Below are 26,697 nucleotides of genomic sequence, written 5' to 3' on the forward strand. Positions count from 1 at the left end.
GTGTGTGTGTGTGTGTGTGTGTGTGTGTGTGTGTGTGTGTGTGTGTGCGCAATGCCAGCAGAGGACAGAAGAGGATGTCAGATCCCTGGGATTGTAGTTAAAGACAGTCATGAGCTGTCATGTGAGTGCTTGGAATTAAATCAGGGTCCTCTGGAAGAACAGCCTGTGCTCTTAACTGCTAAACTCTTTAGTGATTTTTTTAACCATATAGAGTTTTTATTTGTAATATTTTATAGCTTTCTCCTGGCCTTTGATGGCCTTTCCCCTATTATTCTTCTGAATTTAGAATTAGAACATCATTTTCTGTACTAGGAGTTCTATCGGAATACTTTGATATCTTTTTGCTCTCACTCTTGTTTCATGTATCAGTCTTCATTAAAGTGGTTCTTTATTTGGAGAGGAAAGTATCTGAAAATATTAAATAATTTAAAAATACCAATGCATTTAAACCCACCATAAAAACCCAGGTACTATTTTTCTAGAAGATTTGATTAAAATATCATAAATTTACAACCAAGACTCACATTCACATAGATCAATAGATAATATAAACTTCTAAGCTAAGAGGCCTCCTATGATGTAAGGTCTTTTCTGATTTTGTTTTTGGTTTTAGTGTTTGTTTGACACATGGTCTCACTATCTAGTCCTGGCTGGCATGGGATTGGCTGTGTAAACGAGGCTGGCCTCGAATTTACAGAGATCTCCCAACCTCTGCTTCATTAGTGCTGGAACTAAAGGAATGTGCCACCATGCAGAGCTATTTTGCTATTTTTGTTTTTAAAATTCAGCTTTGATGTCTTTATTATTAGAACATAGTATAAAATTTATTGAAATTCTTGATAACAGGCTACATTTGAAAAAGATGCTGTTAATTTTGTAACTCAAAAATTTAAATACATTAAAACATTCTGAAAAATTTCATTTTTGTGCAGCGTTTAAAATGAGAGGGAAAGACATAGAAAAGGGGGCAGAGAGAACAGGGCAGAGAGAGAGAGAGAGAGAGAGAGAGAGAGAGAGAGAGAAAGAGAGATCCAGCTCCATGGCCCATGGTGGTCTTGAATTTTTACTCTTACTCTCTCAATTTCTCCAATAGCTGAGGTTATGGGACTGTACCAAACTTTCAACCTTATTTTGTAAGCTCACACTTTAATTTGTGATACATGGTTGTGGTATAAGGTAAGGCTCTAAATAGATGTAAAAGAAATTTTTATCCATTAACTATTCTCTAAACATTTGTTCCTTCCTCAGTTAAGCTTTAGATATGTTTAAAAAGTCTCTTTAGAAGGCATGCCCTCTACCTTATATCTTTTTCTTTTAAACAGTTTTCTCTGTGCTAATTTTTCCTGCTTATTCTGTGACATGAACTTATACTGTTCCTTATGTTTTGGATAAGAGATGGTGTTTAGGTTTTTGTCTAACATCATAGAAGTTACTCATGTTCTGGGAATGATATCTTATATGGAAATATTTATATGAATTCTATAATGATAAAACTTCCTTTTTAATTTACAACTTCAAAATGAAAGACGAAACAAGCTGCTTTTCTTTTCAGAAAGGTTTTTTGTTTGTTTTTTAGCAGAGAGTGTTGGCTCCTCATTAATTCAGTTTTCTTAGTTCTAGAATATTCTCTCAATTTATTTTTTAGTTGAAGAAAAAACATTCTATGTTTATCTGCTTAAGTGTTGGTTTTACCTCCTCTTTTAAATATTTGTTTTTATTAATGGTTTTAATTTAAGACAATTTCTTAGACAGCTCTATATCAAACATGAACACTGACATTAATGCTAATATTTTAGAGAATGGATATTTATCATGTACTTGGAACATGACTGGTTACGCATTGGCTATTGTAAGCAAGAAAATTTGGAGAAGAGTGTTTGGTTTTCAGTAATTAGCCCCTCATTCTGGTCTTTTAGATATGTGCCAGTGGCTCTCTTTCTTTGTGAAATAGAGCATAGTTTTCAGTGTGCTCTATCCGTGTTCCACAAAATGACCCAAACATTCAAGTTCTGCATTCTGAGCAGTAGTTATGCCTGAATTAATTTACATGTTTCAAGGTCACTAAGTTTGCTCATATTGTATTTTAGTCATTTTAACCATCTCTTAATTTGAATAGAACAAGTAGTTGCTACTGTGTCTCAGCCATGAAGAAGGAGGTGGTGATAAAGTTCAGGTTGTTTTCTTTGGGCTCACACCCTGGTGCAGACATACTATATAACAACACACAGCACCAGTCATAAGAGACAAAGGAAAAAATGTGGCAAGACCACCCATTTGGGTTGAATCATTGTTGAATTAGAGATAGGGTCCAGGCAGGGCTTTGAGAAGGGATGGGAAAAGAGAGCCCAGAAAGCCTCCAGTGCTCTGCAGCAGTTTGCATAGCTTCTCTTCTTTCACTAGTTTGAAAAGCGAATTTCTCTTACTAGGTCTGTTTCTAGACCTTCTAGACCATGCCCCTCCTTTGTCTGCGTGCCACTCTGGGGCCAGATGCACCTCTGCCCTCTCATGTCCCTACAGCTGGTGCTGTAACCACCAGTGATAACTACTGAAGCAGAAAAAAGAAAGGTCATTCAGTTCCTCTGCCCATTCCATGGCCTGGTCTAGTTTGTGGACTCCTCTTCTGAAACTGTGGGGTGCACTTGAATGTAAGCTCCCATTACTTCCTTTAACATGGATGCTCACACAACCTGAGAACTCAGCATCTGCTTCCCAGTCCATGCGCTTGGAATCCTTACTTCAGCCATGCTGAGTTTTCTTTGCCCCATAGTGACCACTCAGCTGGCTAGACAAAGGGCATCTGTATTACCTTTCTTTTTCTTATATTAGAAAATTAAGAGAAAATGTTTATTTTGTTCAAAGCCAGAGGAAGGACAAAATGGTATGTTAGAAATCATTGTGTCCTATCTTTTGGTCTGGCTTTCTGGATGGATCAAGATTTGAATTACTACTGTGTAAGTTCTGTGATCCTTGACTGTTGTTCATTTTTTAAAAGAAGTGTGGTGAGCGTGGGGGTGGTGTGTGTTGTCTGTGTTCGTGCTCATGGTGGTTTTGGTGATACTAGTTTGGTGCATGTGGTTTGTGAGTGTGCAGGTGCTGTGTACATGAGGAGCCAGAATGTGGCCTCAGGTGTTCTCCTCTTTGCTCTCTGCCATACTGCCTGAGACAGGGCGTTTCACTGAACTGGATGCTTAGGGGTCTGGCTGTTTTGACTAGCTGGTGAGTGTCATTGTCCTGCCTCTGTCTTAACAGCCATAGCTGGCTGTTAACATAAGTACTGGGTATTTGGACTCAGGTCATCATGCCTACAGATGATTCTTATATTCTTAACCACTGAGCCATCTGGCCTTAGTTCCTTTCTTTCTTTCTTTCTTTTTTTTTTTTTAAATCTCAAAACTGAAGCAATAGGGATGTCTAACTTTTTTACAGTGTTTCTGGGATCGTTAAATGAGATAATGCACTTAAGAAATAGCATGCCTTACTTGTGTGAGATCAGTGACTGAAGCGATTTTCGTCTTTTGCTATCTTGGTAAAATTACCTTGGCCACACCTTTTACCTTTCACTCAAAACTGTAAGAAATGGAGTAGCTATTGATCTTTTGTGTGTGTGTGTGTGAGGTAAATGAAAATAAACAAATCAGAAGAGGGTCAGATGTTTGCTAATGGTACTTTTCAGAATATTACTGATTTTTAGATACATTTTACAAATAAAAAATAACTGATGAACCAGGGAGAGAGGCCAAGTGCTTGGTGCATAACTGTAAGGAATTGAGTGCAACCTCCAGAAGCCATGTAGAGAAGTCTTGCCATGGTGCTACACTTTTGTCATCCCAGTCTTGGGGAGGCAGAAGTGGAGTCTCCCTAGGGATTGCCAGGCTGATGAGAGACTGTCTCAGAAAAGTCAGGTGGATGACACTTGAGGAATGACACTGAAGGTTGCCCTCTTGTTTACACATGCATGTGCATATATATGCATGGAGACCTATATCTAGGACCACAGACTCCCACATGTGTGGACACACACATGTATAGATGGGCACACATGCACGCACACTCAGTATGAGTCCTTAAGTTTGACACATACAGTTTCAAAATTTCAAAACAATTTAATTTCCAATATTAATGTTTAGAAGTCCATGTAAAATTCTCCCAAAACAAGTTTCTTTGTTGTTTTGAGTATGTGAAAACCACATTGATATATTTCCACATTATAACTTACTGATGTGAAGGTCAGTAAAGGATATACAAATAGAAGTAAGAGAATGGCAAGAGAAAGAATTCATTATGACATTCCTCTTCAAAATGAATTAAAAAAAAAAAAACATCCACTATTGTATATCCTCTTTGAGTGCTGTATGCAAACCATTAGAAACTTAGTGCATACCTATTGGAGAGTCAAGGCAGGAAGAGAAGCAAGAGCTTGAAACCAGCCTGTGCTACATAGTTGGGGTTTGAAGCTGGCCTGAGCTACCTAGAAACACTTGGTTTCATAAAAACCTTAGAGAAAAAATTGAAAAAACAAAAAGCCTCAAGTTTGTTTTATCAGTTGAGTAATTGTACCTAGGATTTTATATGGCAGACAGATTAAATTTTTAAAATGGAAGACAGAAACCTTTAAAATAAATATTTAATGTTGAGTTTATTTTTATTCTGTTTCATATTAGGAATGGTGCATTCTCCTGAATCCAGATGTTCTCCCATGTCTATAATTTCATCTCCTGAACCTATAGGAACTGGAGGCAGTGAGATACTACCATGCCATAGAAGGTTTCTACTTCAGCAAAGCCATCTGTCCAGGGCTGCAGAAGAACAAAGTGACATACTTTCCCTGTTGTCCTTCAAAGCCTTTTCCTTTTTGTTTTGTTTTTACCTCTGTTTTTTTGGCCTGGGAATGAACCATAGAGAAGATGCTAAGTCAGTTATCTTATATGCAAAAGAAGAATAGAAAATGATGAAAAAAGTCTACATATCATGGAGTTCTATATACAGTGAATGATGGATATTGCCATAGTTTTCTCTGCGATGCCCTTTATAACACTGACTGAAAGCAGCATGGGGAGGAAAACGTTGATTTCAGTGCATTTCCAGGTCATATTCCATCAGTGTCAGAACTCATGGCAAGAACTCAAGTATACCATGGAGGAATGGTCAGGGCAAGCTTCTTACTGGCTTGCTATTGGCTCAGTGCCTAGTTCTTGCACTAAGCTGGCTTGCTTACATATTCAAGATGCACCTACATATGCCTGGATCCTCTCATATCAAAAATCAATCGAGACACACTGGTCTGGTGGCAGGAAGTCTTCAGTGGAGGTTTCTTCTTCCCACGTGATTCTTGGTTGCATTACATGACAATAAGAAACTGGTCAGGACAGAAATTAAAGTGAGTAGAGTACTAACATGAAATAGAAAGCTATGTTAATTTTGTTTCATGTACTGTTTTCAATTCTGAGGTAGTGTGCATCATTATTCAGTTTCCGGAAATATGAAGCCTCATAAGAAAAAGGGTGTAGAAAGGAGGAAAGGGAAGGAGAACAATGGGGAAGAAATAGCTAATAGAGATAAATGAATATACACCAGTTCAGAGAAACACTGAGTATCTGATCCAGTCTTCGGCAGACACAGTGTTTTACAGTTCAGAGACTTCATATTTAAAGCAGACTAGAAGTCTTGTGATCCTGTAGTGTGACATAAACTTATGGAACACCACGTATTAACAAGACACACAGCATGAGTGCTACTTTCCTCTTTCTCATCCTTGACAGTCCACTGAAGCTTTGTTTAGTTGCATTTCTGAGATATGCGGCTTTTGGGATAGTTCCCATATTGATCCTTTTACCCCTTGGGACTCACTGCTTGTTTTCTTCCTATTTTTTATGTTGTGGAGTATTGTTTGGCTGCAATGGGTCATTTGTGTTTTTGTTCTGCTTTCGTGACTTCAAAACTCCACTGCTTCCCACTGTTGGATTTCATTGTCTTCAGTGACTTTCCAAATCAGTTCTCTAGTCAGGGAAATGGAAGGAGCTGGGTCAGTGCAGACATTTTTATTGGTCATTTTCATGGAAGCGTCTGTAAATATGTTCAGGTTTCCTTACCAGTCACGAGTCATGTGCATAGATCACATGCATACACACACACACACACACACACACACACACACACACACACACACACACTTTCTTGCACTGTTCACATTTTATGCACATGTCTGAAGATTGAGGGCACTTTTCATTATTGCCCTTTTAGCTATTATGCTGTCTGGATGATTTTATTGGACATTACTAAGGTAGAAAATAGATACAGATAAATTACAACGTGTACCCATTTCCAACTGTCAAGAAAAACTGAAGGAAAAGTAGAAGTACTGTGATTTGTCAAGTCGTTTTTTGCCAGATTAGTGTATGTAAATGTTCTCCCCCCCCCCAGTGAAACTTTCTGTGAGGTTTTGCAGTGTTTACAACAGCTGACTCATAAAAGAAACACTGCTGAAGTGAATAGCCAAGCATTTCCAAAATGATAAGATTCATTCTGTGCTGGGAAGAGATGGAGCATGTGTGGGTTTTTTTCTGAGTCGGTAGCAATGATATGTGTGATTCAGAAGGACTTGGCATTCAGAGGAATGTAGTGTGTGTTTATGAGGAAGCTTAGCAAGCTTTAATTTTGCTCACCTTGCCGTTTCTCTTCCTGAAATGACTAGATTTGCTGATTTCTGAGAGGGTTTTCTTCTTAATTGTATGTGGACTCTGTAATCTTTAGTCCAGCCACAGAGCATGCTTACATAATGTATTCCTCAGGCAATTTCATAATGGTGTAATGGAAGCCAGCCAAGTGTACTTTGACACAGAGTAGGCAAGGCTTTTAATTTTTTATCCAACATAGTTAGCATTTAACCCTGTTAGACATTCTAGGATGCAGCAGGGTAGACCCAGGAGAGCTACTGATCAGAAATGGAAGACCTGAGACAGGTGCAAAGTCCTGGGAGCTCTGTGAGGCCTTCATGACAGATGTATTCTCTCACTCTTGCATCCTCTAAAAAGAATTAGAAAACAGAAGAAAAGCCATCCTTTAAAAGGGATCCATGGCCCAAGACTTCAGGGCTCACTTGGCTTGGAACAGATTAAGCCTTTAATAGCCCAGCTCTATGGATCCCTCCATCTTCCTCCCACCTTTCCCTCCCATTTTGCCTCCTTTCTTCTTTCCCTTCTCTTGCCTTCCTTCTTCCTTATTTTAAGAAAAGCAAACTGGTGTGTTTTGGTTTCCTGCTATTGAGGTAGTCTAGCATCTAGAGCAGGGTTTCTCAATCTTCCTAAAGCTGCAACCCTTCAATAGGGTTTCTCATGTTGTGGTGACACCCCCAACCATAAAATTATTTTGATGCTACTTCATAGCTGTAATTTTGGTACTGTTATTAATTGTAATTTAAATATCTGATACACAACCCCTGTGAAATGGTGGTTCGAATTCCCCCAGCTCCAAAGGGGTCGGAACTCACAGGTTAAGAACCTCTGATCTAGAGTATGATGTAAAGGAAAAGAATTCTGCCTAGTTAGGCAGGCTTATAGATACCCATCTCATCCAGCAGCTGAACTCCAGGTACCTACCTTCTCAGGGCACCGTCTCCTTGGGGAGTGGTGTAGGTCAAGGCTCTGCCTTTGGTTTTAAGTCTGCCCTCTCCTCATGTCTCATTGGCAACATGCTGTGCACTGTGGATCACATGAAGGGCTAGTTAATACAATTGGAAATGATGTGGACTGCAGCAGGGCCAGTTTCCTTCCAAGTATGCAGCACAGGCTTCAGTGCATTATACAAATGCTTTTTCAAAATGTGATTGTGAACTGGATAACGGATGTAAACTGTGTCCACAGATCAGGTCAAATGCATCTAAAAATGTGTTTTTCCCCAAAACCTAATTTAAAATAGCAAGGAAACTTGATTTGGACAGCTTATACCTTGTTTATGGAGAACTGAGGAGGCTAGTGTTCGGGCTATCTGATGAGATTCCTATCGATCAGATACCATGCCTTTCAATATTCAAAATGTTACAGCTGTAGCCCAGTGCCTTCCCGTACAACCTGTCTACACATGTGGGCTGACCCTCAGTGTTTTTTAGTTAAAGCAAATCTTTGAACATGGTTATCACTGTTAAAAAGAACCCTTAGATCATTGAAATAGTGTTCACATTTTATTCACTATTTCATTTTTCTGTCTTCTAGGGTTGTATCACATTTTCTATAGAAATATAGCTTTGAGGACAGGTTTTATGTGGAAGAATAGGATCTTTATCAAGTTAGGGCAATCTAAATATGTCCATCTGTATTATATTTATTGTGAGGTTTAGTTAAAATAACATGTCTCATATTTCAGCTCAGTGCTTGGCACACAATAAAACCTTCAGTAAAAATTATTTTATTTATTTATTTATTATCAACTGCAGACAGACCATGCTAGAGATATTTTCCCCACCAGATTTATCTACAGAACAATTAAATGTTGCAGGCCCATTTGTTCTTACCTGTAGCATGTAAGAGTAGGGGCTGATCAGGTTTCCACACTCTCCAAGTGTGTATTTACCTGTAGATCTGGGTCCCGTGTATCCTAAAGCGTATCTGTATCATATTCTGATTTTTTGGTTCACTATTGTTTCTGTGCATCTTCTGAAGATGGCAGGAGTGTCAATAAGCATCTCTCTTTTGTCACTTGGCTTTTTAGATCTGTTTTAGTTGAAAATAGCTTTACAAATTTATACCACACAGCAGTTTTAAATGGAAGTAAAACAAAGCGGTTTAAACTGTGGTTATAAAAGTCAAAGTTCCTGGGTTCACAGTCCAGCTCTCCTCTCTCAGCCATGAGACTGTGAAAAGGTTACTCATTTGTTCTGCTGTGTTTGATCATCTGAAAAAAGAAGGTAATGATATTATTAAGGGATTAAAAATTTTAAATTGCTAATATATATAAGAAAAGATATAAAAAGCAGTGTAAGGAAAATATAGGAGGTAAATCTACCTGAGAGTCTTTTTTTAACAATATTTAATATTTTTATTAATTCTTGGAGAATTTAAGACAATGTATCTTGCTCATATCCCCCCCTTCTTTCTCTAATTCCACCAAGGTCTAGCCCTGCCTTGTGTCTGTTTTCCTTCTCTTCTATGTTTTGGTTTGGTTTTGTATTTTTTAAAAAAAACTTCTTTAGAAGAGATTATCTTATAGCAGATGTCCTGGTCCTTTGGTTTTTACAGTCTTTTTGCCTCCTCTTCCAAAATGTTCCTCAAGCCTTACTTGTAAGTCTTGTGTTGTAGATGGGCACTGTACTGTCTACATTTGGGCCAGGTGTGGTTTTCTGTAAGGATCTCTGTCTGCTCCAAGAGGAAGCTTTGTTGATAAGGAGTGAGAGCTAAACTTATCTGTTGATATAAAGGTGAGTAGAATGCTGTTACAAATTATACTGGTTTACGAAAGTGGCAGTAATAGGTTCTTCTCTAAGTTCCATGGTAGCTAACTACCAGCCATTGGTAGTTAGCTAAATTTACAGCCATGCATGGATTCTTCCTATTGAGTGGGTCTTAAGTTCAATTACATGATTGTTGGTTACCCCAGGGTGTAAGTGTCACTGTTGTTACCCATCCAGATATTTTACCATGCTGGTCATTGTTGTGGCTCATTGGCATTATAGCCAGATAGGACTACTGATTGCTTTTCTTCATGAGCAGCTTTCATGCCTCCTTGTGAGACTACAGAATTAATCCTCAGTTGAGGAGGCTTCCATATCAGATCCAGCTCAGTTCCTCCAAACCCTGTGTCATAAGTATGTGTGTCTTCAGCAATAAGTGATTACCTCCTTTCTCTGGGAGCTACCACGGGCGGTGACAATAATCTATATCCTTTTGGGGGTCGTTAGACTCCATCACTAACAACTAGAAAGGAGGTTTCTCATGCCTAGCACTTTCATATTGAGTTTAAACAGTCTAGGCTACTCTTCAGTGACAGGTCATTGCAATAATTGTCCAGGCCCAAAATAGAAAGAAGTTAGGGAAGGGAAAAAGCACAATGGGGAAAGACATGAAGGGGCTTCTTATGTTGAAAGCCATGTTTCATATCCTGATAACGATGTAGTTATATAGACATATGTGTTTGAAAACTATACTTCTATACTTATACATCTCTGAATTCTACTTTGGGATTAAAAACTAGAAAAAATTTGCATGCGCACATCAGGAGCTTTTTGATGTGGTAAGCTCTTTACAGTAAATGCAAAACATACACACATTGCTGGTAGAATATAAAGAGTGGTTCTCGGAATCCTTTGTGAGTATTACATGTTATCGGATATTCATGGTTTCTGTGAAGAGATGAAAGCATTCAGAATTATTTTAAAATATAGCTTGAGTAGTCAGGTTTTACTTAGGGATAGAATTTCACAAGTTTTAATGACATTTTACTGTGTTGGAAAGGTTAAAGTATTACAGCAAATCCAGATGAAACATGTCCTACATATTGTTAATATATACATTTATGTACATATTTAAATAACTTTATTTTTGTGAACTTCATACATGTGCACGCATCTGTATCACTCCTCCTCCTTCCTCCTACTCCTGCTGCTGTTTCCTCTTTCTCCAGGTAATCTATACCCTTGTGCTCCCAACTCCCCCTGCGACACTGCCCATGTCCCCTTCCCAAAGTATCTTTAATTTATAATGGTTACATGTGTACACACACACTAATATGAATGCACACCCTGTGTGAGAGCTTGTTTGTGCAAGCTCTCTCAGCACTCTCCCTCTCTCAGGAGCATATGCTTTGGAAATACATAGGCAATAAAAATCTCTATAAGCTTCTCATTTTTGACAACAGGTCTGCAACTGAACCTGGTATTCATTTTGAACAACTCTGTGTATTACACAGTAATTCCAGTAGCCAATTGTCTTAAAGTATTGCCACCAAACCTACTGTCCTATTTTGCTCCGGCTGCTGTAACAAAGTAATGTAGATTGGATGGTTTAAACAACAAACATTATTCCCCACAGGTGTGGGAGAAAGAAGTCCAAGATCAAAGTGGCAGGCTAGTTTGCTCCATGATCATTGAATCAGCTTTTCATTTGTGGATTGTATAACCAGAAGGCCTTCATGGAATTTTCATTCCCTTTCAGTAATAATTGTACTTAGTGAAATAGGTCACACTGTGTCCAGCATATTGAATATATTATCATTATTTTTGATGATGGCGCTAAGTACTAACTAAATGTGCTTTGGGATATTGTACTAATAATTATGAAAATGTGATATCTCAAGAAGATGCTCTTCCACATAATTTCAGGCCTATTATTTTAAAGAGATTCTATTCAGGTCCATTTAGCCATGGCTTAATTGGATTGGATCCATGTTTAGTTTAATTCAGAAATTTTAATAACCTCTAGCAAGTAATAAATCTCTGAGTGATGGGACTTGATATATATCCTATAGGTTCCAGGCATAATCTGCTTTGAAATGTAAATGATGAGTAGATTTATGTTCCAGAGTCTAAGGAAAAAATAGGAAATTGCTTCCAGTTTTGTATAAGAAAATGAAAATTCCTTGAATACCATCATTTTCGATAAACTCAATCATTTATTCATTTACCATAGATTTGGATGATTGAAATATGAAATGGGGATTTTCTCACTCTCCATATACTATATAAGCAACTAAATTCTGTCAATAACTGTGGGGATGGAGACATCATCTTATTATGTTGCCTGAAGCAGCCTAAGGACTTTCCTTAATGTTTTAGTGACACTCAGGTAAAACTGGATCCTTGACCTGGCTGTAGAAGAGAATTTCTGGGAAAGCTCCCAGAAGTCTTTTCTGGGAAAGACTTGGAGCTTCTCAAAAGATACTCAAGAGATTTCAGACACTGATTGGTCCTCAAGGGAGGAGAGATACATATTTGAGTGTGGGTGTGAGCTTCTCCAGGGAGGATCAGGATTGAGTGTCTCCATAGCTGCTGTTTAGGGAAGCCTTCTGAAGACACTTGTTAAGAGAACAAAATGAGATCAGAGAGCAGGACCTTTTCCTTGGATAGGGTTGCAGCTGTTAAGGTAAAATCCTGGGTCATAAGGGTTGCAGAAGAAGATATTTTGTACTCTAAAATGAAGCTAATCCTTGGTTTTGAGATTCCCAAAATATCTACGAAATGAGAGAGGTCATACTTGAAGGTCACATAGGCTTAGGCCTTAAGCATGGTTCATTTAACATCCATCTTTATATGAAAGGAACACTGTCTATGTCAGCAGTCTTTAAAGAAGATGTTAATTATGCTGCAATTCTTGGCTCTCACTCAGTAAGAAGCTTTGCATGAGGGTTTACTCTCCCTTCCCATATTGCCATAATTCTCTGTCTTTGTATCTTGCCTCAGGGTGATGCAAGTATTTAACTCCTATTAAAGGTGCACAACACAAAAGGAATAATTGCTTCTGCCTTGATTGAGTGTGTGTGTTTGTGTGTGTGTGTGTGTGTGTGTGTGTGTGTGTGAAGAGTTAAGTGTACCAAAGTTTGATCCAAAAAAAAATGAACAGAAATCTAAGCGGATTCTAAGATGAAAGGCTAGGCCATATGAAGTAAATGGATGCACTGAGTATATCTGATAAACATATCCTTTTAAAGATATGTTGCAAATTAGGGTGTTGGGCTTAGTGGCCAGAGACCATGGCATATGCAACTGTGAACTCTGAAGTCTATAGACTGTCTCCTGTATGTGTATAAGACTGTCCTAGACAGTAAGCATTTCCTGTTGATCAGGGAGATAATATCCTTGCAACTAAGGGAACTTGGTATCCATGAGAGTAGAATAATAGATAGATGTGAAAATTAAATAATTTAGGATTAAAAATGTGGGTTTTTTTTGACCTGTTAAAATCCTATGTTTATGAATTTATCTGTTGAGGTAACATTGAAGTTAAGGCAGGAGGGGGAAGAAATCATTACATAGTTATCTGTAAGAGATACCTTCATCTATTTAGGACCAGAAGAAGGTAGTAGAGCTCTGATAACTAAGAGAATATCAGTAGGGATGCAGAGTAATAGACTGAGAGAGTTGAAATTTATGGTAGGAGAGAGGCAGTCAGGAAGTCTGATGGCTCAGGCTTCCTTAAGGAGATTGTACTTCGTTCAGGGCACTGTGTGAGGCCATGGAAGTAGTTATAGGCAGATAGTCACATACTGGATTTTGTTTTAAAAAGATGACTTTGTCTTCTATATTAATCATAGATGGGGATCCAAGAAACAGGAGGCCATTTAGGAAACCTTTGTGGATAGTTCAGCTGAGAGATGGTAGTGACTATGGCGATAGAATTTCTAATTATTTAGATTGTGGGAACAGGAAGGGGAGGATTAAAGAAAAAATAGGGTAGAAATTTAGGGTTTTGGTTTAGAAATGTCATCTTTCTTCATTGGCTGGCAGCCTGTAAAGTGTTAGGGAATCAGGAAAGGGTGGTTGTGGTGGGACAGTGTTGTGTATTAGCTGATTCTGTGGGTAAAAGTCATGGGGGTTGCTGATGTAAACATCAGAGACCCAGTGGAACACAGACGGTGGTTAGCTGGAAAAAGTGGAAATATCCAAGGAAAGTGAGGAGTGAGAGTGTTTGAGATCTGAACTCTTTAGAAGGCTGTCAAAAGGTAAAAGCTGAATTCTGAGGAAAAGCAGGTCAAGCAAAAGCGGAAAAAATAATAGGAACAAAAGCACAGTTGTAAAGGAGGTATGACTCCAAGACGGAAGAAGACTCAGGGGTGCCCTGGGGATTTGCCAGTAAACAGTAATATGGGAGCATTACTGTCAAGGGCTCAAATTATAGTGATCATTTAGAGATATGAATGTACTTTTAACACCTGTGTTGTATTTCCTTCCAGAGTATAGAATATGTGTTCCAGCAAGCTGTGGAGAGGAGTTTGGTTCTGCACATTGAACAAACCAGAAATAAAGAACAAAAATACTTCTGATGTTTCAAAATTACTTGCCTTGTAGGGTGAGGATGAGAAAGTGGAATGGCAGAATTGTTAGCCTTTGATTAAGAGCACGGGAGGGAAATTAGAATGCTGCTGGAGGAAATGTGAACAAGTGTCTTCCCACTTCAAATAGGGGCAACTGTAGAGAGATCACACTGAGGTGATCACCTAAGACCACCACAGTAGACCAGTGAGTTTTTTTTTTTTTTTTTTTTTGGTGGGGGAGGGAGTGGTACTTAGAAGTGTATGGGTGATTTACAGACAGCTACATTGTCAAATGCCCACCAGAAGAATCCATGGGGCTCTGCCTGACCGGCACTCAGCTTAACAAATGGAGGAGTCTTCTTGCCTTAAGATATTTACTGCTTTATATGGCCTTGGAGGGAGAGGGGCCTCCTGTAAGGAAAGTTTCAGGGACTTCCTGAGCCCTGCAAATTGTTTGCTTCCTGAGTCATAGCAGCTGTGCTTTAGAACTTCTGGAGTCTAGAGGTGTTTCCTTTAGGAAGAATGTTTCAATTTGAAGGAATATTTTATACCATACATGCTGGTGAAATTAGTCTGTTCATGAAGTTGTCTTCTTTTGCTTCTTTGGAGCATACTGTCATGGCCCTTTGCATGAATGGCTCCAGTTTCTATTTTTAGTCTGATCTTTTGTGTCCTAGTGCAGGAGCCTGGGCCAGTTAGTGATCTACAGTCAAGTCACTTTAACAACAATCAGTGCTAAATATTGTACTAGAGTATCTGAGCTTTGTTCAGCTGCTGGTGAGGGTAGCAGCCTAGAAAGATTTCCTCTGTTTGCTTGAAGTGACTGGAAGGATCTTAGTTACCTTTCCTATTCCTGTGGTAACATGACCTGACAAAAGCCAGTTAAGGAAAGAGGTGTTTTTGCTGACTCATTTCAGGGTACCGTGAAGATATGGTGCCAGGAGGCAGCAGGTCACAGTGCAGCTGCAGCCAGGAGAGAGAGGGACGCTGATGCTGAGCTTGTTTTCTTCTTTTATTCAGCCCGAGATCCCAGGGAATGGTGCTCTCCACAAGTTGCATGTGGCCTCCCACCTCAGTTAAACTCCTCTAAGTAATCTCTCCCAGACATGCCTTAGATCTAGGTCCCATTCGGTAGACAATCCGACTTAACTCTCACAAGCATGTTTCAGGAAGATTACAACATAAGGACTGTGTAAATACTGGGTTCAACTTGGAAGTAACTTTCATTCTTTTTTATTTACTAACCTGTGAAGTTCCCTAAGCTTAAAACCAGCATTTATAGCACACACAATGATTTGGTGGGAGGGAAGAGAGAAGGGGTGAAAATTCTGAGTTTTGAAAGAACTGGGTTGCAGTTCTGAATTCAAGCCACAGGGCCCTGATACATTGCTTACTTTGCACATCAATTTCCGTTTAGGGTTTTAAGGATGAAGAAGTCATATCCTTACCCCAGAGGATATGATATCAACAGCCTCCACAATATCACTTGTTTTGTGTACTGGATTTATAAGCACTTGTGTGCTTCCCTTAATGATGTCCTAGAATTTTAATGTCAGCCATCAGGCACCATGTTTTCAACCTGCCAAGGTATAAGTGCGGCAGTTTTACTCTCACTGGGCGAATTTTTAAATTGTAGCAAGGGCCTGATTTTGAACAATTTAAAGTCCATTTTCTCTGTCAGAACACATGCTTGTATTGGCTGGAACTTTAACATTTTATTCCCAGTTCTTCTAGCCTTTTCTTTTCCCAATTATGTCTGCTTTGAAACTAGTGTACTAGTGGTTTTGCTAAGTTAGACACTACCAGGGCTTTAGATAAATGTTTCAAGGACAGAAGTTAAAGGAAACAGATGTACTAGATCATTGTTGGGGATTGTCAATGGCTCATTTGGTAAAGTGTAAGAAACAGGAAAGTAAAAGCCAGAATGCTGAGTAAGCACAACACAAAACAAAAACCATAAAAAAAAAACACCCTATTTTCTACTATAATAGTGACTTTTTTGTAATGACAGTTAGTCCTGTCACTACTTGTGGCTACAGAATACGTGATGATGTTTGCCTGCTTCAGAATTTTATTTAAGATGTGAAAGATTTGAGAGTAGTATCTTTATATGATTTATTAATAATGATGAGCTGTTGTTTTACAAAATAAACCCTTTTTAGTATAGTCCTACTGATGAAAACTTTTGTTCTTTAATGCTCTTAAAATATTCTAGAGTATTGGTTATTAAATATCCAGTATGTCTATAAGAAATCCATTTTATTAAGGTATTAATCATAGTAAGTCTACATTTACAAAGAGAATATTTCCAAAGTGTAGATTTCCATGGGTAGCACACACCACAGTCTCCCAGCACTTGGAAGATTAGGAATTGAGGGATAGCATCAGCCATAAAGTAAGGGTTTGGGTATACTCTGGACCTACATGAAACCATGTAGGTTGTTGACTTTCTCAAAAAGTCAACAAAAACAACAAAAAATCAAACCAAACCAACAAACCAACCAAATCAGTTAGGGTATTAACTAAAATCCCAGCAAACAAACAAACAAACAACCCCCCATAAAATATTAATACAAACATAACTATAAAAAGACTTATTTAACATAGTGATACACTGGGATTTATGTTTTCGTTCTAAATAAGAACATTATCTAAAATACCTTATTCAAGAACTCATCATTTGAAATTGGTTTCAGACTGATTCAGAGATTGATTTTCAACTACTTCCAGCCTGGATAGACAGAATTTTCTTTCTTCTTTGGGGGTGTGAAGATGCTGGCTGTGGGACCTTTGACTTAGGCAGAACATGATCTGCCACTGAATGCTGACTACCCTAACCCCAGCACTCTAACCAGAAATACTGGGAAATTGTTTTAGTGATGCAGTTGAAGAACAATATTCACAAAGATAAATCACATGGGCGAGCCCTTTTCTGTAAAAGGCTGTCCACTGTCCTGACTAAACCCACAGGGCAGGGAACTTTCAAAGGTGACTACTGTCAGGCTTAGGTTTCTGTCATCTTGGCACGGCTAGAGTTATCTAAGAAGAACTGAGAGAATGCCGTCATAAGATTGGGTTATAGACAAACCCATGGGCCACTTTCTTAAGTATTGATAAAAATGGGAGTGCCCAACCCATTGTGGGTAGGGCCATCCATGGGCAGTTGGTCCTAAAAAGCAGGCTGAGATTAAGCCAGTAAGCAGTGTTCCTCCATGGTCTCTGTTTCCTGCTTCCAGATTCCTGCCCTCACTTCAATCACTGATGGACTTTGACCTGAGGTTTGTTAGATAAATTAAAGCATTTTGTCTCCAAGTTGCTTTTGGTCATGGTGTTTTATTACAGCAATAGAAGCTGTATCTGAGATAGGCATTTAGTGCTTTCCTAAATAGAGGGTTGGTGGTCCTGTTTCTATGTACAAAATCAGAAAGGATCAAAAGAGTAGCAGGTCAGCTCTTCATCCCAAGAAGGAGGGCAGAGAAACAGAAGAGGTACATGTTGGGATTGCCTCCACTCTTGAGTTTTCTGATGAAGAAAAGTAAAATTGGGCACAGCCTGTAAGAGAGCACAGGGAACTTCCCAGAGACTCATACTCCAACCATGGACTATTCATGGAGATAACCTAGAACCCCTTCACAGATGTAGCCCATGGCAGGTCAGTGTCCAAGTGGGTTACCTAGTAATGAGAAGAGGGACTGCCTCTGACATAATCTGATTGGCCTGCTCTTTGATCACCTCCCCCTGAGGGGGGAGCAGCCCTACCAGGCCACAGAAGAGGACAATGCAGCCATTTTTGATGAGAACTGATAGACTAAGATCAGAAAGGAGAGGAGAACCTCCCCTATCAGTGGACTTGGGGAGGGGCATGCATGCAGAAAGGGGAGGGAGGGTGGGATCGGGAGGGGAGATGGGACGGGCTTATGGGGGGGATACAAAATGAATAAAGTGTAATTAATAAAAAAATTCAAAAAAAGTTAAAAAAAAAAGAGAGAGAGAGAGCACAGGCCCTCCTAGATGTTTTCCACCAAAAGGAAGCCTCAGCACAATCCAAGGGGCTGCAGGGGTTGTAAATTGTAGGAGTCATGAACCTGCATGTTCAGGTTGGTATGTTGGAGGTAGCAGTACTAGGGACTATGGACTGAGCTACCAGTGATCTACAGGCAGGTAATTCTTAATCCACTCCTTCTCATCACATCAACCTGGTCAGTATAGGTTAAAAAAATGGGGGGAGGTAGTAAGATCAAAGGAAGGAATAAAAGGAAAAGACCCAACTCACAGACAATTCAATGTAGCTAACTGTATCTAAGTAGAAGAGATACCTAGAATTTCAGTTTTCTGAAGGACAAATCCGGGCACTGTGGTTTTGTAGTTAGGACTGTGTGTGGTGGCTTAAAGAGTCTGAGTTAGAAAAGTAGTTAAACTGAGTTTTTGTGTCAAGTTTGGAAAAGAACCAACTCTATTGGCTGAAGTTTAAAGGAATGGTGGAGTAACAATAGCATTTTTTCTTATTGCTCTGATAAAAATATTCTACAAATGTAACTAAAGGAGTGGTAGTTGTGTTTAGTCCCACAGTGTGAGGGTGTGGCATGGAAGGCAAGGTATAACAGCAGAAGTGTGATAATCTGATCATATTTCTTCCAGATTCAAGTAACAGAGAAAGATAAAACTGTAAGCAAGCCCCAGTTAAATATTTTTCTTTATAAGAATTGCCATGGTCATGGTGTTTCTTCCCATTGACAGAACACTAAGACAAATCTTTACTTTGCATATTTGAATGGGAATGGCAATGCCATGCATACCGCAGGTGGTTCTATTAAACACAGAAATATATGTGTTTAGATTGTTTTTACTTTGGTTTTATTTTGTGGTTGTTTTTGTTTGAGTTTTTGTCTTTTTGAGACAAGGTCTCATGTAGTCCAGGCTGACTTTATAGTTAGTGCTGGGTTTGAACTCCAGATCTTTCTGCCTCTGCAGGGAATTAAGTCATATGCATGCATGGCTTTCAATTTTAAACCAACAGAAATTTGTAGGTATTTATCTTGTAGAACTTGAATTTTTAATTATGCACATTAGAATAGTTAGACTCCCTTAAAATGCAAACATATTGGAATGTTTTTAGTCTTCTATGGTCTTGTTTTTCACTATATGGTTGAATATCTTTTCACTGTCCTTATAGAGAGAGGAAGAGATGGTAGCCTGTCTCATATGTTGCTTGAGAGCATCTGTCTACTGGAAAATGCTTCTTTAAACATCTTGACACAAGAACACTGAACTCAACTGTTATGAGAGGTCACACTTCTTTTTACCCTGGGTTTAGAGTGTGTAACTCTGTAGACAGGAGAACAAGCACAGGGAATCCCAGACTTGAGTCTTCTTTTTGCTTTGTGCTCCCTGATTATGTGGCAGATGAGAGAATTATCTGGTAATTCCAGCTATCAGAAAGTTCTGGGTCACAAAAGGATTTTTGCTTTAAGGATCTCCAAGATAATTTTAATGAAATAGTCAAATATTATGTAGTAGATTAAAATGTATTCTACATTTTCAATAAGCCCTTATGTTAGAGAAATATATAAGATTGAAATTAATATGATCGCATAAAATAGAAAGAAAATGTGTTGGAAGGAGATTTCTGTATTTTATACTTCCATTTATCCAAGTCAAAGGAGTTAAATGCTGACACACAGAGACACTCTCTCCCAAGCAGCAAGAGCAAAGGGTGAAGAGAAAGGTCCAGGTGCTATACACATTGTCTCCTCTAGTCTTTCTTTCATCTTATCAAGGATTAACCCTTTGTTTCTTCTCTTTGCAAAGCCAGCTCTTATTAGAATACCCTTTCTTAGTACTTGTGCTGCCTTCTGGTTCCATGATGTTTTGTATTTAACTAAACAGTAAATCCTGGAAACAAGTAAACTAAGTTCTTTTACTCTTGGTGTAAAGTTTTTCTAAAGGACAACAGAGGAACCCACAGGAATGTACTGTAAGGTCAAATGGCTGTGTTGAAATGCAGATGTTTATAATGTCCCTAAAAGGCAATGTTACAATCACAGAGATACAAATTACAAATCAACAATTAATATCAAATTTTGTAACTGTTACAAGTAACTGTGTTAGCAATGACATGACTTGTATGAGAAGCAGTAATCTTTAGGAAAGTATCTTAGTGTTCTATTTGTTCTTGGCCCAAAGAGAAATGTGTTGGTCTTCTGGAGCTGACTGGGGGTTCTAGCCCTTGGTTCTCACTGCCCAATATTGAGAGCCCACTTAACCTTTCTGAACCTCTGTGAATTAGACTGTGAATATAGTCACATCTCAGAATGACTGTGACAACTGAAGACATTGTCTATCTGTCTGCCCTGATAATATCTTAACAGTGAGGAAAAATAGACCAATTATTGGCCTCTACTAGGCAGTTAATAAAATTTCATGTTATGATTATTATTGTATGAGGCAGCATTGGTAATATACACTACTAAACTGATTTGAAATCCATTTCTTTTCCACTAGTATCTTCCTTCTTATCTATGAAAATTGTGAAGAAAATAAAATACCATGAAGCAGAAAATAATCGAGTCAAATTTCTCACTTCACATACAAATACAAGATAATAGCACTATTTAAGTTTAGCTGCTTACATTTGTTTTCAGGTAAAGTTAATTAAAATGCCAATTACCATAGTTTAGGTTGGCACTAGCTTCATGAAGTGAAACACTTGAAATTAAAACAAGTAATAAATGTTGATTCATTCAGTGTTTCAGATCTTCTTAATTATAATTTATTTATTTATTGCAAGAATCACACATAGGGCCTTTCCCATACTAGGGAAGTCATATACCACTGAACTGTATTCCTATCCTTTAACTTATAGTTACAATTCTATTCCAGTTGAACTGTCCCAGGTTCCTGCTAAGATGTGTACATCAGATCAAATGAAGACAATCTGTTCTTGAGTTCCTACTGAAGTGAGCTGTGTACGCCTCAGACCACACACAGACATTCAGTTCAGGTTACATGCGCACAATTAGTTCAGGAGTGTTATGTTGGCCAAAGTTGATGTTTAATAGTACTGATGATGTTTGTCTTTTAAAGTCTCCGAACAATTAGCTTTAGTTTTAATCTCAATCCATATTATTAGTTTCAATCCGACTATAATTATCAAGTCTTTTGACATGTATTTTTTTCATCAGAATCCTTGAAATTTTACCCATTTTTGGAAAAAAGGTAATATTTATTTTAAATTTAGGATGGATATTAGTCAGACTAGACCCATTAATTGCCTTTCTCATAAAAAGTTTTTTTATTTTTTTGTCTTAAAAATTCATCATTCTACAAAAGTAATGTATGATATATACATATGTATATATATAAATTCTAAAATATAGGATTTTTAGAACTGATAATACTAAAGAATTAATTTCTTTATTTACTTCTGAGAAAAATTAAAGAGAAGAATATGAAAAGTTTCCTCTGTACAGAAAACTACTGTTGTAAAAATCTCTTGGCTCTCAAGCCAATTATTGAATTAAATCAATCAATCTCTCTTTGTGGTTTTGGGTGGAGATAGGATATTATTGTGTAGCCCTCATTGGCTTTGAATTCTTTATGTACCCCAGGCTAGCTTTCAGTTCATAGCAACACTTTTATGTGCTGAAGTTCTAGGTGTGAACCACCACCTCCAGTAGTAATTTTTGTTATGCTTTAAAAAGCTCAGTTAATAAAAAATGGAATTATGCTAATGTGAAACCATGTAATTAACATTTATGACTATAATCAGTATTACTCCTTCATGGAGACTTACTAAGGGGAAATGCACTGTAAGAAATGGATTCCTTGTTGCTTATTCACTGTGTGTGCTCATGTGGACATCTAATGCTAGGATCCTCCCCAGGAGAGTTAGACCTGCATGACGGTTAGATCTGCAGTGCTATTGTGTGTGCAGCCCCGGTTTTGGAAGAAGTCACCGTGAAGTACAGGAAAGCAAGGATTGCTCTGCTACCCAGAAGGGGCCTTCTGGGTAGGTGCATTCCTTTTCTTTTCCTGGATGAGTCTCCTAGAGGCTTTTATGTAAAAAGACTAAGCTTAGCTAATTTAATATGATAATATGCCCAGCACTAAAAATTCCTCAAAATTTTCTGAAACGTCTTTTTCCATTTATAATAAGGTGACAAATGCAGTATTAACCTACTTAAGTTATTCATTCTTTGCTTTTCTCTCTTTCTTTCTTTCTTTCTTTCTTTCTTTCTCTCTCTCTCTCTCTCTCTCTCTCTCTCTCTCTTTCTGGAAGGGCAATATTTTATTTAGGTACAGAAAACTTAGGAGTGTTCATTATACCCAGTCTAGTGGTGAGTTCTTTAGAGATTGCCTTCTTCAACTCTGGAATGCAAGCCATTGATTGGTTTTGGACCCAGGACACTGCCTCCCTGGTGGCAAGGGATCTCATCTTTGTAATCACCCCGATAGCATCCACCAGCTTAGCCAGAGCTCCTGTCTTCTGAGTTAACCTTTGTAAAGGCAACAGTGGTATATCTTCTTGTAGACAAGCTATCTCAGTCTGGTCTTCCCCTTGATGATACATCAGATGACCCCTACCTAGTGACACAGGGTAGGCAGAAGAACCACCATTTAAATCGGGTCTATGTTGGACATCTTTTGCCAGCAACTTTTCTCTTAGCATGGATGAACAACCTTTGCTTCTATTACTTTGTCTCTGGCTTGTACTTGTGGGCAACTTTGTGCAACTGTTTGTATGTCCAGAGCGTAGGTGAACTGGCAGAAAGTACTTTGAATGGCTTATAGCGGATGGCCCCTTGTCACTGCAGATTGATATCCTGGGACTATTTGAAGAAGTGAATGAGATCTCATTTGGACTGGATGTCTTGTCCAATAATAAAGTTCTTAGGCCTTTTCTCAAACAGAGGATTTAGCACCTTTTTGGCCTCCTGCTTCTTGACGATACCTAGGGCTGGGGACACTTTCTTTCCCTTGTATGTCTTTCCTTTGGCCATCTTACAGCCATACCACCCTGAATGCGACTGATCTTGGAAGCTAAGTAGGGTTGAGCCTGGCTAGTACTTGGATGGGAGTTACACTTTCTATATGAGTTTGCTAACAGAACTTGACACAAAAGCCTTTGTGAAGGAGCTTGATTGGTGTGGTTACCATAGTAACATGGTTGAAAGGGAGAAAGATTTCCTTTAGGAACCTTTTCTAAATGCTGTTTTGTAACCCATAACGATATCACTGGCCTGCCATCCTGTGTGAAGGGAAGGAGATCACTGTCAGGGTCAACCTGGTATCCTGTGTTTATAGATTATCCTAAGCAATCAAGACTGTTTGGCTTCTCTCACAGTCCCAAAGCTGAGCTTGCTCTGCTCCTCAGGATTCTGTGAGAATAGGAACCTCACACAGGAGCCCTTCATATCTGAAAATGCACAGAGGAAACTGGATCCTGACCAACAACCAAATTCTGTTTTGTGTGCTTTCTAAAGCTAAAGCCTGTTACAGATTTTTAATTCCTGTTTTATCTTTGTTTGAAATTCTTCAATTTATCAATAATTTGTTTTATGCATGATGTTAAGGTTTTTAGGAAACAAAAGGGTTTTAACCAGTAAATAGGTCAGCAGGGGCTTCGTTTAAAACCCTTTCTGGAGGTTTAGTATTCTGGAATTACTGTAAACCCTAAGGCTTACATTTGCACTTTCCTTTGTTACAGGGTAAACGTCTGTTCCATTATCACAGCAACTGTGTACAAAACACATTGAATCAGTCAAGTACCACCATAGGGTGTTTTCCAGAGCTTAAAATGACCTGATGGTTATTTTACTTGTATTTTTTAATAATAACAGCCGTCAGGCCTATTATAACTATTTATCTAATCAGTCACAGTTTTTGTAGTTTTTCCTTTTCACTCATTGGCTCAGGACCTTGAAATCAAACACTTCAAAAAAGGTCTTCTAGATTTATATAGAGAATCATAACTTTAAGGTTGTCAAGTGTAATTTTGTAGAGGAGGTAAGGAAAAAATAATTACCTTATTTTTGATATGAATATTTATATAATTGTGACATATTGCTACTAACTTTTGGGTTTCATGATTGGTAACAAAATTCATGTACAATAACATGATGAAATTATGTTTGAGTCATTTTTTGATGAGTAAGTTTTTTAATTCAAAATTTTTAGATACTTAACAATTTCTAAAATTTTTTTTGAGTTATCTGAAATGATCCTGCCATTTAAACAAGGGATTGGGAAAACTTATCATATTTTGAGTCTAATTCACCTCAACTATTGCTATATATTTAGGAATTTGTGGATTGTCATGGAATGTTTCATGTTTTGGTGGTATGCCATTGTCTGTGAATAAGTTTATAAGAACCACAGCTGAGGTATGACTTAGAGACTGTATTAGATGCAGAGTTTGTGAAGCCAGGTTCTCTTCTTCTCTGTCTGCATCACCATTTTCTTATTCTCTAAATAAAAACAAGTGGAAATGGAAATAAAATGCCACTTTTATAAAGGAATACCATTATAAAATATGAATAATGAAAATACTTATCTACTACCAGAATTGGAGTGATGTATTGGAATGAGGCCCTTCTTCAGGTAACTACATGGATGCCCTTATACATGGAGGTTCAAGTTCAGTTATGGATGCCCCTGTACAGGGTCAAGAGCTTCTAGATATTCTTTGTTATATCCATAGACATGTGTATTTCTTCATAGGTGTATAGCCTGTGCTGTATACATGTGTGTATACATGTGTGTGCTGTGCACATCTACACAGACAGCATTCCTCCAGCAAGGGGCATTTCTTCTTTCCTAATACATACCAACCATGCCAGAGATGTCTCTGTCTTTTTCAGTTGCATGTAGTGTTGTGTCTCAGTGTTAGGATTGCTGCCTTCTGTGTGTGCTCACAGTTTTAATTTATTTTGACTTGCCTATATCCTAGAGTTTCCTCTCTAGGTATTTGTTTTTCATTTATGTCCTTTCTTTGATCCTTATGCTTCATTTCTTAAGAACTTTATTTTTCCATCAACTTCAGGTTGGCAGCTTTTCCCTACCTCCTGCAATCCCCTTTTCCCCTCCTTCCATTCAAACACTTTTCTTGGCTCTTAGAGCATTTTTTCTTAAGAGTTTGTTCCTTGCCATCTGCCTTCTCATTCTCCAGAATGGCTGGCTCTCCATGAACCTTCATGGAAAGTGCCTTGTGTAGATGTTCTGCTCAACTTGATTTTATTTGCTTTTGTTTGTGTTTTTGAAACATAATCTCATTATGTAGCTCAAATTGCTTTTGACTTCACTCTGTAATCCAGGCTAGCTTGAATTCCTGACTCTATCTCCAGAGTGCTAGGATTATTGCCACCCACACTTAATTTGCTGTTTGTTCTTTTGTTTTTAAAGTAAAAATTTTAAAAGGTTTTAATTTATTCACTTTCATGTGTACAAATGTTTTGCCTGCATGGATGTTTGTGTACTCACATGTGCCTGTTGCCAGTTGGAGGTCAGAAGAGGGCATCAGAGTCCCTGAACCTGAGGTAACAGCCAATTATGAGTGGCTATGAAGGTACTGGGAAAAACAAAACAAAACAAAAACAAACAAAAATCCTAGTTCCTATGCAAGTATAGCCAGTGTTCTTAACCATTGAATCATTGCTTCAGCCCCATTATTATGCTTTGCAACCGTGTCTTTGTGGCTGCTGTGTGACACAAACTCTTGACTGGGTTCTAAGACAGTACCCTAGGTTTTATCAACACACACACAAAACCCACTTTACATGTGCAGTTTGCTTTCAGTTGTAAATCAGTAAGCACTTATTGAGCATCTATTGTATGTCAGGTGCTTTGCTCTGGGAGGCAGAGATGCATGAGACATAGCCTGTGTTCTTTTATAGATTAGCGATTTAGAGGGAGACAAGTAAGTAAGTCTGATTACACCCCAGCGTTGTATGACACACATGGAAACTACCAAGACGACTAATTAACTCAGAGTAGGAGTGGGAAGAAAGGTGAAACAGAATCAAAGAGGGTGCCCCACATAAGACTGTCAGTTACCTGTAATTTTTTCTCCAATAAAGTACTTATTTCTGTGAAATTACAAGTCGGGAATTGCTTTTAAATATGTAGCTGTGGAACTCAGCAGAGCATCTCATGTATATTTACCAAATGTGTAAGTGCAATTCGTGACTGAGAGGAACATGTCTCCCGTCGTGTGGAAGAGAGGGGAGAGAGAAACACATTATTCTGTTTGCGCTTCTGCAGATTTTCAAGGCCATTTTGAATTTGAATCACATAATCATTAATGGCTGGTAACTCTCCCTGGCCTTCTCACCTCCCTTTTCTCAGCCTTGGTTTTAGTCTGTTCTTATCTGCAGATTTAATGATGGCACCAGTTACTCTTCTGTCCAGGTCTGAGTTCTGCCCAGATTTAACCACAATGGAGGCTGTTTGTTATGATCTCTTTGAGGCTGATTCTGTCTCATCTACAGTGTCTCCCCAGGTGTGAACTTCTGTAACTTCATAGCTTTACAGTGTGAAGCCAATTTTCTCAGATTATTGATGAGTATGTCCTGAGTAAGAGACTTGATAAACATAAAAATCAAAATATGGCATCTCTTGCTTCTTACTCTTGATCTTTTGGGCTATTTAGTCTGCTGGAGATTACACTATCTTAATTGTTTGCTCATCTGTCTGTCTGTCTATCTATCTATCTATCTATCTATCTATCTATCTATCTATCTATCT

At 38.3% G+C, this 26,697-nt stretch overlaps 1 protein-coding gene and 1 long non-coding RNA gene across 6 annotated transcripts in view; one reads left to right on the forward strand and one right to left on the reverse strand.

The window, feature by feature from the left end:
- The window catches only part of Ptprd (protein tyrosine phosphatase receptor type D), a gene marked incomplete in the record, with an annotated part of 2,622,804 nt that overhangs the window by 2,095,090 nt on the left and 501,017 nt on the right, over positions 1 to 26,697 (forward strand).
- On the reverse strand, positions 6,826 to 8,742 carry LOC129693266 (uncharacterized). The gene is made up of 3 exons (XR_008722857.1): positions 8,507 to 8,742; positions 7,596 to 7,697; positions 6,826 to 7,023 (listed from the first exon to the last, which is right to left on the reverse strand). It is a non-coding gene; the product is annotated as an uncharacterized LOC129693266 (long non-coding RNA).

The sequence above is a fragment of the Psammomys obesus genome, unplaced genomic scaffold (assembly GCF_907164565.1).
Source record: "Psammomys obesus unplaced genomic scaffold, mPsaObe1.curated_primary_1811, whole genome shotgun sequence".
Classification (NCBI taxonomy): Eukaryota; Metazoa; Chordata; class Mammalia; order Rodentia; family Muridae; genus Psammomys; species Psammomys obesus.